Source organism: Pleurodeles waltl, chromosome 12 (assembly GCF_031143425.1).
Source record: "Pleurodeles waltl isolate 20211129_DDA chromosome 12, aPleWal1.hap1.20221129, whole genome shotgun sequence".
Classification (NCBI taxonomy): domain Eukaryota; kingdom Metazoa; phylum Chordata; class Amphibia; order Caudata; family Salamandridae; genus Pleurodeles; species Pleurodeles waltl.
Genome location: NC_090451.1, coordinates 181,109,278 through 181,122,255, shown reverse-complemented (window position 1 = coordinate 181,122,255; position 12,978 = coordinate 181,109,278). Strand labels below are relative to the sequence as shown.

Below are 12,978 nucleotides of genomic sequence, written 5' to 3'. Positions count from 1 at the left end.
CGCCATTCCTACACTCAAATACCTACAGTACCTAATGTTCTTGTGCTATTATCTAATCCAGCCATGATCTGTAAAGAATCAGAAAGTAGAATTAACTCTTAAGTAAGGTGCAACAAGAAAAATCAAAAATATACTTCTTTCTCACGCTTCAGATTCATACAAAAAGACCCCTTTTTCTTCCTTTGTCAAAATCAGTTAGCATCTGGTCACATTCATTTTTTTAGATGTCGTATCCGGTTATCAGTGTCTCTTCCGATTAAATTTGACAGTTTTCTCAATTGCTCTTTTGCTTAGCTCGACAACTTAGTCTATTGATTCTTTTCAGGTTGCATCAAAATACTGATTCAGAACTTCTCTGTCAAAGCAAAAGGACATAAACTCGTTTTGCCTATCACTTGTCGTGGCATATGCCAACTCGGGTCCTGCGTATCTTTGACTTGCTACTCTCTTCCTTTTCAACTTTTGTTCTCCTGCTAGCTCTCCATCACTTAGTTCGTCTTTCCTTGTAGTGTCTATTTCTGCCTCAATTGTCTCATTTATAACCAAGTCCTTTTTCTTGCCTATTTGAGATTCAGGCCAATGGTCTCCTTTTCTTGTTCCTTCTGTCAACAATCTCTTTAAGATCGGACTTTTCTCCTTCGCCTTGTCTGTAGTGCCTTCTCTTGATGGACCTGCAACGGGTTCAGGAGGAGTCAGATCACTTTGGCTTTGACCTGTCTCAACTCTTTCCCCCGCAGGCTCTGGCACTTGGTCTCCTTGTGGTTCGTCACCATTTGCTTCTGAGGGAACCTCCCCTGTGCTTGGTTCTCCAGTCACTTCCGCCTAGTTAATTTCCTGCTCTGTCTCCTGAACTTCTGTACCCTCGTCTCTCACTGGGGTGATCGATCCATCTTCCACCAGTTCTGGATCTACTTCAGACTCAACCTGCTCTGGTTCTGGTTCAGGAAGAACTATTTGCTTTGCTGCTGTTGGTTTTCTCAATAACACTTCTTCTTGGTCCTGAGGACTCACCACTCTCTTGGTATGGCTCACATGTATCCAGTTAGGCACACCTGCACATTTCACAGCTGTTGTAGTTGTCAACACCACTTGATTTGGACCTTTCCAACGTGGCTCTAGGCAAGTCTTTCGCACATGCTTTTTGATAACGACCCAATCTCCTGCTCTTAAGTTATGACCTGGGTCATGGACAGGTGGCAAGGTAACGGGTTGTACCTGCTGAGAGAAAGATCGAACCACATCAGCTAGACCCTTGCAGTAGTCCAACACCATATCATCTGTAATATTGGCAAGAGCATTGGCTGGTATTGCTGGCACCCTCATAGCTCTACCCATGAGACTCTCATGTCGGGACAGTCCTGTGTTCCTGTCAGGTATATTTCTCAGTGACATTAACACTAGAGGCAATGCATCTGGCCATTTCAGATTCGTGGCAGCACACATTTTGGCAGTTCTTGACTTCAAGGTACCATTCATCTGCTCTACAAGTCCTGATGCTTCTGGACGATAGCTGCAGTGAAGTTTCTGTCCAATGTTCAATGCTGCACATAAGAGCTTAATCACCTCATTATTGAAGTGCGTTCATCGGGAATCCGTACCGTGATATCAACTCTCTAAGTAACAGCTTTGCAACTGTGAGGCTATCATTCCTACGTGTGGGGTATGCTTCAATCCAATGACTAAACACACACACAATCACTAACACATACTTCAATCCACCACATGCAGGCATCTCAATGAAATCCAATTGCATTCTGCTGAATGGTCCACCTGCTCTTTCAATGTGGCTCAGATTCACCACTGTCCCTTTTCCCACATTTAAATGTTGACAGATAACACATCTGTGACACACATTGCGTCAGCTGCTTGCCTGAACTTTGGATTGAACCAATCAACCTTGAACAACCTAATCATGGAATCTCTTCCAATATGTGCCTGACCATGGTAATACCGAGCAATCTGAGACAACAGACAGTTCGGCAATACCATCTGGCCCTCCTCAGATACCCAAATCTCATCTGGTCTCTGTACACACTTCAGCTTCACCCACAACTCTTTCTCTTCCTTGTCTGTATTTTCCTGTAATGTTTTCAATTCTTCTAGGGTGTCAATTATTTTCAATGCAAAACTTGCGCAATTAGTCTCTTCTTCTGGCATCAATTCCCACTTATTCTTGAACGATATACAGTTCAGGGCGCAAAATCTTGTGGCCTGTTCTGCATACCCATTTCCAAAGGAAATGTAATCTTGCGTCTTTTGATGTGCACTTCATTTTACTACAGCAATTTCTTCAGGTATCTGAATTGCATACAGTAATTCTTTTATCCTGTCACCATTTCGTACTAGTGTTCCACTGGAGGTCATAAAACCTCGCTGTGACCACAATTGACCAAAATCATAAACAATTCCAAATCCGTATTGACTATCAGTGTATATTGTCACTCGCAGCCTAGTAGACACATAACAAGCAATAGTAAGAGCCACCCGTTCTGTTACTGTGCAGAATACACGCCGGGAAGCCACAGTGCTTCTAAAGTTCCTGTAATTGTACATACAGCATATCCTGCTCCCAAGGTGCCTGTCCCATCTCTAAGACATGAACCATCAACAAAGAAAATTTGATAATTTCTAACCGAGTATTTCTAATATCAGGCCTCGGCTTTGCACATAGTTCGGTCACCTCAAGACAATCATGCTTTATATCTTCTTCTTTTTCAGTTTCAACACTATCACTTGGCAATAATGTTGCTGGATTCAACTCTGTACATCTTTTCAAAGTTACATTTGGAGCCCCCAAAATGCTCGTCTCATACCTTGTCAGTCTTGCCCCCATCAAATGTTGTGTTTTCGTCTTTGTCAATAATATCTCAACAGAATGTGGTACCATTACCGTCACTGGGTATTCCATGACCACCCCTTCACTTTGGGAAAGTCTTTGACCAACTGCGGCTACTGCTCGCAGGCAACCTGGTAAAGCTGCTGCAACCAGGTCCAAGGTAGCTGAAAAATAAGCTACTGGGCGATAAGCACCTCCATGGACCTGTGTCAAAACAGACAAAGAACAAGCATCACGTTCATGACAAAACAATGTGAAAGGCTTTGTGTAATCAGGCATTCCCAACGCTGGAGCTCTGCACAAACTTTCTCTCAATTCAGTAAATGCCCTCATCTGGTCCCCATCTAGGATAATGGGATCTGTAACTCCCTTGTGAGTTAACTGCTGCAGGGGTTTGGCTCTCTCAGCAAAATTCAGGATCAACTGTCTACAATACCCTACCATTCCCAGAAACATACGTACATCCTTCTGGGTAATCGGGGGACTTCTCTGCAAAATCATTGTTATCCTCTCTCAGGAAATTCTTCTCAATCCTTTCTCAATTTGATATCCAAAATATGTAATGGATTTCTGACAATACTGCCATTTCACAGGTGAAACCTTGTGTCCAAACTCTCCCAAATGATTCAACAGGGCAATCGACTCATGTTTACACTCGTCCCTGGTTTTGGATGCAATCAATAGATCATCAATGTACTGTACAAGAGTCGATTGGCAGGGTAATTCCAACGACTCCAGATTCTTCTTCAGAATCTGATTAAACAGGAATGATGACTCCGTGTAACCTTGTGGAAGCCTACACCAGCTATGGACTTTATCTAGGAATTTGAAACTGTAAAGAAACTGACTATCCTCGTGAAGTGGTACTGAAAAAAAAAACTTGTGACAAATCAACCACTGTGAACCACTCTGCCTCGCATGGAATCTGAAACAGTATCACTGCTGGATTGGGTACAATCGGAGAGCACTTAACCACCATGTCATTCACTTTTTGTAAGTCCTGCACAACTCATACTTTTCCACATGGCTTTTTCAGTCCCAGTATCGGTGAATTACATGGGCTACTCAACACTTCCTTTAGAACTCCTTGTTTTATAAAATCTCCGATTATCTGTACTACTTTCATCATCACATCTTGAGCCATGTTATACTGTGGAAGTTTCGGGAATTCAACATTTGGCTTCAAAGTGATTTTAATAGGTTCCACTCCTTTAATGAATCCCACTTCCTATCCTGTCAAGTCCCAAAATTTCTCTTTTACGGTTCCCTGTAAGTCTGCATGCAGCTCCTTTATAGTGAGAATCTGGAAAAATTCAATCAATGGGTATTCTTCATGACCATCAATGAATACCATGGCTGACACCTGTTCCTCCTCATCATTACTATTGGTTTGGACTTCTATCCCTGCATCTGTACAATTTATAGAGCATTTGGTCTTGCACAACAAATCTCTACCCAGCAAGGACATGGGACTTGAATCACACACTACGAATCTATGCAGTCCCAAATAATTTCTGATTTCGACTTGCACTGGTTCTGTGATAAGATTTGTCAACGGTCTATTCTCCACTCCCACAACTTGAACTGTCCGGCCTAAAAAGAGGTCAATTCGGGACTTCCACACTTCTCACTGTGGAGCGCGTAGCTCCAGTATCAACTAAAAATGAGACAGTGTGTCCCATTAGCTTTCCTTTCACAAAAGGCCCTCTCTGATCTACCTCTAAGGACGCAGCAATAATACAGGCTCCCTCATCCGAACTATCATTCATCCATCCATCGTTAATTTCATCCTCACTGAAATGGGAACTGGTGTACTATATTGTTACTATTGTTCTGTCTTTGACCTGTGACCTGTTGAGTAAACATAACTTGTTGCTGTTCCATCGGTACTTGGGGTGTGTGCATTTGTTGTCCAGGCAGCATAGAACCCTGCTGCTGTATTGGTGATAAAGGAGAAAATTGTGCTTGAGGCACCTGCAGCTGTTGTACAGGCAAGAAATTCTGATCTCAATTTTGAGCATTCAGAGCTATGCCCCTCATTTTCGGGATCCTTACAGTTTGAACTGCACTAACATCGCCTTGCTAAACCATTCCTTCCTGCACCATCAATGGGAACTCCCGCTTCCAGTGTCCCACGTTTCTGCACAAATTACATGGCAACATCTTTTTCATGCCCTGCACGTCATTCTGAACAACCACAGTGCCTAAATCCGGACCGCACTTCATATCCATTCCGCGTCCTCTACCCCTCACTTGAGGTTGAAACATGGCAGCTCTCTGTTGCGGCGGCACTAAAGCTCCTTGTACTCCTCCTGATTGGGCTGCCTTAATCTGCATCACCATTGCCTTCTCCTTCAATTTCTTTTGTTTCAATTCGCTCTCATCACTACAATATTTAGCATACTGCAGCACCTCATCAATCGGCTTTGCCTGGCAGCAAATCAAATGATTCTTAATCATCTGTCCTACTTCTGGTCTCAACCCTTCAACAAGTCTGAACACGAAATGCAACATGTCTTTTGGTTCAACCACTTCCTTGCCACTGTACTCTTTAAAAACCTTTAGTAACCTTTCATAGTATGTATTGACTCTTTGGACTCCTGGACTGTCATATCAATCCGCTACCAATCAATGTTCTTAGGAGAAATTCTAGTCTTCAGGAACTCAATCACCTTATAATAATTCTTCATTACCTCAGGTGACAGTGCGCCTGTAATCTTGTCTCTCTCGGGTTCACTCGTTGGCCAATCTACTGCCCTTTAACATTCGACCCATAAATCGGCTGGAACAACTATCTCCAATAGAGTATTCAGGTCTTCCCACAAATATTTAGAGAGCTTCACAAACCTCTCAGTCTGCTGATACCATTCAACTGGCTTCTCTCTCAATTTGGGATAATCATTTGTAAAAGACAATGGGGGTCATTACAACCCTGGCGGTCTTCGACCGCCAGGGCTGTTTTGGAGGAAGCACTGCCAACAGGCTGGCGGTTCTTCCAGGGGGTACCGGTGGTTCCCCGCAACTTTTGTCCCGGCGGGAGTAATCCTCTATGGCAGCGTTGCTTGCAGCGCTGCCCAGGGGATTAGGAGGCATTGGCATGGGCAGTGCAGGGGCCCTCTGCCATGGCACCGTGCAGCTTTTCACTGTCTGCTGTGCAGACAGTGAAAAGCGTGACGGGTGCAACTGCACCCGTCGCACAGCCGCAACACTGCCGGCTCCATTTGGAGCCGGCTCCTGAGTTGCTGCCAAAATCCCCGTAGGGCCGGCGATCTCATTATGGCCACAGCAGGAGTCTGGCCTCATTGGCGGCCGCCCGGCGGTCCAAACTTGATGGGCGGCTTGTAATGACCCCCAATATGGCCCTCATTACAACCCTGGCAGTCAAAGACCGCCAGGGCTCTTTTGGAGTTTGCACCGCCAACAGACTGGCGATGCAAACTCACGTATTACCACGCATTTTGACTGATTCCCCTTTCTCAACTCCCTCTGCTCCTTCTTGGGAATCTCGTTTTCGTTTCTCCTTTTTCTTTGTCCATCTGCCTTCCCACTTCTCAAACGCTCGCCAAATCTGTGAACTCTGCAGTAAGTCCTTTAAGTGTGCCTTCGTTCCAGCTGATCTCATGTGTTGAAAATCCTTTGTCTCAAAATCTAATCTGTAGCTTCATCTTAAATGCTTTGTTGTTTTAAGATCAATGTCATGCTTTTCTGCCAATTCCGCTAACCTCTGGTGTATTTTCCTCACCTCCTTTGTGATCCTTGGGCATAAATACCTCAGCTCTTCTTCAGTATAGGATTCTAACCTATTCAGTCCCATTGTTCCCTCGACTAACTCATTTGCCTCAATATTCAATCCCACTCAGTTCAGCTGATCTTCCCCTTTCGATGCATTCTGAGGAGTATTTAGGCTATCCAACCAATTATTCAACTGCTGAGCTGTTAACCCTTGCAATTAAATATTATTTTCATTTGGGACTGGCAGCTGCTGTGCCACTGTGCCCGAAGCTTGCGGTGTCAGGAGTCTCAAGCTCTGACTTGCATTTGAGACGTTTACCTCATCTGGCAATGCCACAAGAGGACTAAAACCCACAGAAGGTCTAGGTTCACTAAAACCCTGTCCTGCAGATGATGTCAATTGTGTTGAATCTCCCGCTCCCATTCTCACAAGACTCTGTGACATGTCAGTTTGTTCTCCTGTTTCCGTTTTCTTCTGTGCATATAAAGGTACCGCTGGACCAACAGTAATTGGTAGCAATATTGCGTCTGGAGCTGCCCTAGCACCTACACCTTGTGCGAGTGGTACTCCAATTGCCTGATTCATAACTGGTGTAAAATCAGCCGAAGTTCCTATCAAAGGGGTAAACTTCGACATACCGTGCACCTGTGCTGAGGGTAACAACATTGGTGTCGGGTCTGTTTGAGTCAACATTGGCTTCGGAAGCACCTGCTCTTTTGGCACCATGATATTTGAAACAGTCTCAAGAACTGGTACATCTAGATAAATCCTCTGTACTGAAGGTGGGTGCATCTGCGCCTGAGCTACAGTACTAGTTCCTGCAACCCGTGTACTCTCTACTACCCCTAGTAACTGTCCTCCTTCTGCTTGTATCAATCAATCAAAAAAATGTATAGAGTGCGCTACTCACCCGTGAGGGTCTCAAGGCGCTTGTGGGGGGGAGGGGGATGGAGGAGGGTTACTGTTCGAACAGCCATGTCTTGAGGTTTTTTCTGAAGAGTAGGAGGTCTTTGGTTCTGCGGAGGTTGGTGGGGGGGGAGTTCCAGGTTTTGGGGGCGAGGTAGGAGAAGGCCCTGCCTCCTGTGGTGGTTCGATGGATGCGGGGGACTGTATCTAGTGCGAGGTCGGCTGATCGGAGGTTGAGGTGGGAGTGTGGAAGTTCAATCTTTCATTGAGGTAGGTCGGGCCAGTGTTGTGAAGGGATTTGTGTGCATGGATGAGGATCTTGAAAGTGATTCTCTTGTCTATGGGGAGCCAGTGAAGGGATTTGAGGTGTGGTGAGATTCGTTCGTGGCGGGGGAGGCCAAGGACGAGGCGTGCGGCTGTGTTCTGGATTCTCTGGAGTTTGCGTTTGAGTTTGAGTGTGGTGCCGGCGTAGAGGGCATTACCGTAGTCTAGTCTGCTGCTGATGAGTGCATGGCTGACTGTCTTCCTGGTCTCTGGGGGAATCCATTTGAAGGGTTTTTTAGAGTGCGGAGTGTGTGGAAGCAGGAGGAGGTTAGTGCATTGATTTGCTGTGTCATGGAGAGGGAAGGGTCCAGGATGATGCCGAGGTTGCGTGCGTGGTTGCGTGGTTTGCAGGGGTGGGTGCGAGGCCTAGGGCGGTGGGCCACCAGGAGTCATTCCATATGGTTTTGTTGGGGCCGAAGATGATGATCTCGGTTTTGTTGGAGTTAAGCTTGAGGTGGTTAGTTGTCATCCAGTTAGCGGTGTCGAGGAGAGCAGCGTGTAGGTTGGTTTTGGCGGTGCTGGGGTTGCGGGTGAGGGAGAGGATAAGTTGGGTGTCATCTGCGTAGGAGAGGATAGTGATTCCGTGTGGTTGGAGGATGTTGGCTACAGGGATCATGTAAATAATGAACAGTGTGGACCCTTGGGGGACTCCGCAGATGATCTTGGTAGCAGTGGAGTGGAAAGGTGGAAGGCGGACTCTCTGGGTCCGGTCGGTGAGGAAGGAGGTGAGCCAGTCTAAGGCTTTGAGGCAAATTCCTATGTTGTGGAGGCGTGTGCGGAGTGTGTAGTGGCAGACAGTGTCAAAGGCTGCGGAGAGGTCTAGGAGGATGAGTGTGACAGTCTCGCCCTTGTTGTGATGTCATCAGTGCATGCGAAGAGGGCGGTTTCCGTGCTGTGGCTCTTGCGGAACCCGGATTGTGAGGGGTCAAGAGTGTTATTTTCTTTGAGGAAGTGGGATAGGCGGGTGTTGACTAGTTTCTCAGCAACCTTGGCTGGGAAAGGGAGGAGAAAGATGGGGCGATAGTTAGAGAGGATCTCCGGGTCGGCTTTGGGTTTTATTAGGAGCGCAGTGATTTCTGCGTGCTTCCAGGGGTCAGGGTAGGTGGCGGAGTCGAAAGAGGAGTTGATTATGTCACAGAGTATGGGGGCGATGGTTGTGCTGGCTTTGTTGTAGATGCGATGTGGACAGGGGTCGGAGGGGGATCTGGAGTGGATGGAGTTCATGTTTTTTTTCAGTTTCTTCGTGTGTGGTGGGGGCCCAGGTGGTGAGTGTGGTAGAGGGTCATGAGTGAGAGTTGAGTTGGGTGAGTGAGGGGTGTGTGTGGTGGGTGTGTGTGGTATGAAGCTGTTGTGGATGTCCAGGATTTTGTGGTGGAAGTGGTAGGAGAGGGCGTCACATAGGGGCTGTGTGTGTGTGGGGTCTATGTTGCTGGCTTTGGGTTTGGCTAGCTCTTTAATGATGGTGAAGAGTTCTTTGCTGTTTAGAGAGTTGTTGTCAAGGCGTTTCTTGTAGTGATCTCTTTTGGCGGTGCGTATGAGATGGTGATGTGTGCGAATGGTGGCTTTGAGGGTGGAGAGGCTGGTTGTAGAGGGTTCTTGTCGCCATATTTTCTCCGCTTGGCGGCATTTGTGCTTGGAGTTCGGGGGGTGAACTTGGGGGTGTTCTTGATGTTGCGGGTGGCGATGTGTTTTCTGAGGGGGGCTAGTGTGTCTGCGCAGGTAGTGATCCATTTAGAGAGGTTGTGTGCTCCTGTGTTAGGGTCGTTGGTGTGGGGGGGGAGGTTGTGAGCCAGGTGGGAGTTCAGGCGTTCTGTGGGGATCTTGTCCCACATGCAGTAGGGTGTGGTGTGTTGATGGTGGTGTGTGGGGGGTTTGGTGAAGGAGAAATGGAAGCAGTGGTGGTCAGTGCAGAGGAGTTCGGTGGTGTGGGTGTAGGCTATGTGTTGGCTTGAGGTGAAAATTGTATTGAGCGTGTGTCCTGCTGAGTGGGTGCCGTGACCAATTGTTTGGGTCCGAGGTTGGTGAGGTTGTCTATGAGGGAGGTAGAGTTGTGGTCTTGAAGGTTCTCCAAGTGAAAGTAGAAATCACAGAGGAGGATGTACTCTGTGGAGGTGAGGGCGTGCGAGCTGATGGTGTCGGCGATGGTGTAGCAGAAGGCGGGGCGTGGTCATGATGGTCTGTAGATTAGTGTACCTCTGAGGGCGGAGTTGTTGTTAATGTAGATTAGGAAGTGCATGTGTTCTGTGTTGTCGATAGTGTCTTGGGAGCGGGTGGTGACTTTGATGGTGTCCCTGTGTAGGATGGCGATGCCACCACCTGGCCTGTTGAGGCGGTCTTTGCGTTGGAGTTGGTATCCCTTGGGGGTGGCGATGGCTATGTCGGGTTCCGAGGAGGGGTTGGTCCAGGTTTCCGTGAGGAAGGCGATGTCTGGTGAGTGTGATGTGATGAGGTCCCAGAGTTCTATGGCATGTGTGTGAAAGGAGCGGGTGTTGAGAAGCAGGCAGTTGAGGTGGTTGTGGTGGGTGGTGTTGGTGTTGTGCATGAGGATGTTGCTGTGGGGTGTGTTCTGTTAGTGGGGTGGTGTGCTGCGGGGCTGGTTGGTGGGGGCAGAGCAGGTGTGTATTGTGTTGGGGGTGTTGTGTTTGTTGTCGGGGGGTCGTTATGGTTGGTGTGTGGTGTGAGGGATGAGGAGCAGGAGAAATGACAGGTGTGGCAGGTGAAGGGGCCATGAGTGTGTGTGGGGCTGGAAAGGGTGCAGGTGGGGCGAGGGCCTGGGTTGAGTGAGTGGAGGGTGAGGGGGGAGTAGATTTGTCTGAGGGGGCCAGGGGGACTGGCGCTGGGCGCATTCTTGGCGCGGACCGGCACAGGCGGCTTGCCTTTGGCGCGCCAGCAGCGCGCCCCCACCATGGCTGCCATGAATGGGGAGGAGGGAGGGAGCGGCAGCTGGGAGGAGGGAGGGCTGGGCGAATGGGAAGGCTGGGGGTGTGGGGCCGCAGGGGATGGCAGCGGCGGGAAAACAAAAAGGAAAACGGAGGTGAGGAGGAGGGGGGAGGCGGGAGGGGCCACGGGGACGCAGCGGCTGGGGAATTGCTAAAAAGGTGAAACGGACAGTGAGAAAGGAGGGGGGTGGGAGGGGACGCAGCGGCAGGGGAATAGCTAAAAAGGTGAAACGGACAGTGAGAAAGGAGGGGGGAGGCAGAAGAGGCTGCGGGGACGCAGCGGCAGGGGAATTGCTAAAAAGGTGAAACAGATGGAGAAGGAGGTGGCGCGGGGCGGTGGCGCGGGGCGGCGGCGCGGGCGGCGGCGCCAGGAGCGACCTGCCTGCTGGAAGCAGGGTCCAGGGTTGCTCCTGCAACTCCTGGGGATGTTACAGGAGTGGCAGGAGGGGCTGTAGCATTAGTTCCTAGACCCCCTGCATAAGTTGTCATAGGTGGAGGCCTGTCTCTTAACAACTGCGTACTGAGATCCTCAACATCAGTGTCATCATCATCTACATAAGACTTTTCCCTTTTCTTCTTTTCCTCGCTCTCCTCTTCCTTGGCACTATCCCCTTTCTCTGACTCATCATCCTCTGTAATTACTGGAAACATTTTAATCTCTTTCATGGTCACCATTCTCCATCTCTTTTGCTCCCAATCCCATCTAGCTTCTGCTAGTGACTTTTCTACTTTCTTCATCCTTCTATTGAACTTCAGCTCTTGCTGCTGTCTGGCCACTAGCTCCCAAACTGCTAAAGCCTCGAACTGTGCTGGTCTCGGCAATAGCTTCATATCATACAATGATAATCGCAACTGATCCAAAATTTGCAAATCAAACTTTCCGTGTTCCAGAAAAGCTAATGTCCCTTGATTCTTAGTCAATTTACTCCATTGCTTCAACCAAAGACATGAAGCTATACCTTTCTCTGTCATAACAAGATATGCCAGAGAATCCCCCAGGGGGGTCGACTCCCCCACTGATGCCTTAATGTAAGAATGACCCCTCATTGCACTCTTAAATGCCTTGAAAAACATCATTTTGCATGGTTTTTTTGTGTACTATTAATTCAATAAATTAAATGACTTTTACTCCTGAGATTCCCTTCATCCGTTTACTCGAACAAATGCCTCTTACGGATGGCTGCCAATCCGGCCGCGGCTCTTTTTACCAACCGACCTATCCCAACGCGGCACACTCTGACGTCACACTGACACACAGCGGCTGACAAAGTCTTGCGGCTTGCCTTCCTCAACTTGATTTCACTCAACTATTGCAATTTTTATTGTGAGCGTCTTTACCAAATAGTAACTAAAACAAACCTGCTGGTTTACTACAGGAAGGGACACAATCGCTGCAGGGACCTTACGGATTTTCACTAATGGCTCTTTTTGGCTCTTTAGCTATTCCTCTTTCTCAGTTCCCCACATTTGCACGCAAAATTTGACCCGCGAATATCACTTTCAACTGATCAATGGGTCTGTCCTTGTGCACATAGGACTTGCCAAATCTCAGTTGAAGCTTCTTTTACTCAATTACCACACACACTGACTTGTTGACCACACCCGATCAACCTACTAAACCAGACAGTTTACAATATATAACCAAGTGTCTTCTACACTTGTCACTATACTCCAGAGTCTTAGACCACGGAGGGTCCGTACATCACCAATAACCATGTGGACCATTTTTTAGCACAAAGCGCCACACACATATGAAGTTCGATGACGTCCCTACTCTCACACTGTAGAGTATGCACACTCCTACTAACCCTTAACTGGAGCACGCAGACTCCCTACTTTTACCTCACATACATCACAATTCACCTGCGATTTGCTTAAGCCTGGGCAAATACAACCTACTACTCCTATACTATCTCAAAAATACGCCGAGAACATACTCAACCTTTCCAACGGGATCCAGGATCTGGGAAAGTCATTTCTGGGTTCAAGGGAACATCATCTTTGCTACCATTGCCATTTCAGAAAAACAAAATTCAAACTTCAAATCAAATCAAATCAAATCATTAACATTTATAAAGCGCGCTACTCACCCGTGCGGGTCTCAAGGCGCTAGGGGAAAGGGGGGGTTACTGCTGCTCGAATAGCCAGGTTTTTAGGAGTCTCTGGAAAGCGGAGTGGTCGAGGTTGGTCCTGAGGCTGGTGGGGAGGGAGTTCCAGGTCTTGGCCGCCAGGAAGGAAAA

The 12,978-nt window shown here is 47.8% G+C and overlaps 1 pseudogene; it reads right to left on the bottom strand.

Annotated features, from left to right (window-relative positions):
• Nucleotides 1-321: 321 nt before the first annotated feature.
• LOC138267104 (chymotrypsinogen 2-like) overlaps nucleotides 322-12,978 on the bottom strand; it is a 92,391-nt pseudogene continuing 79,734 nt past the window's right edge.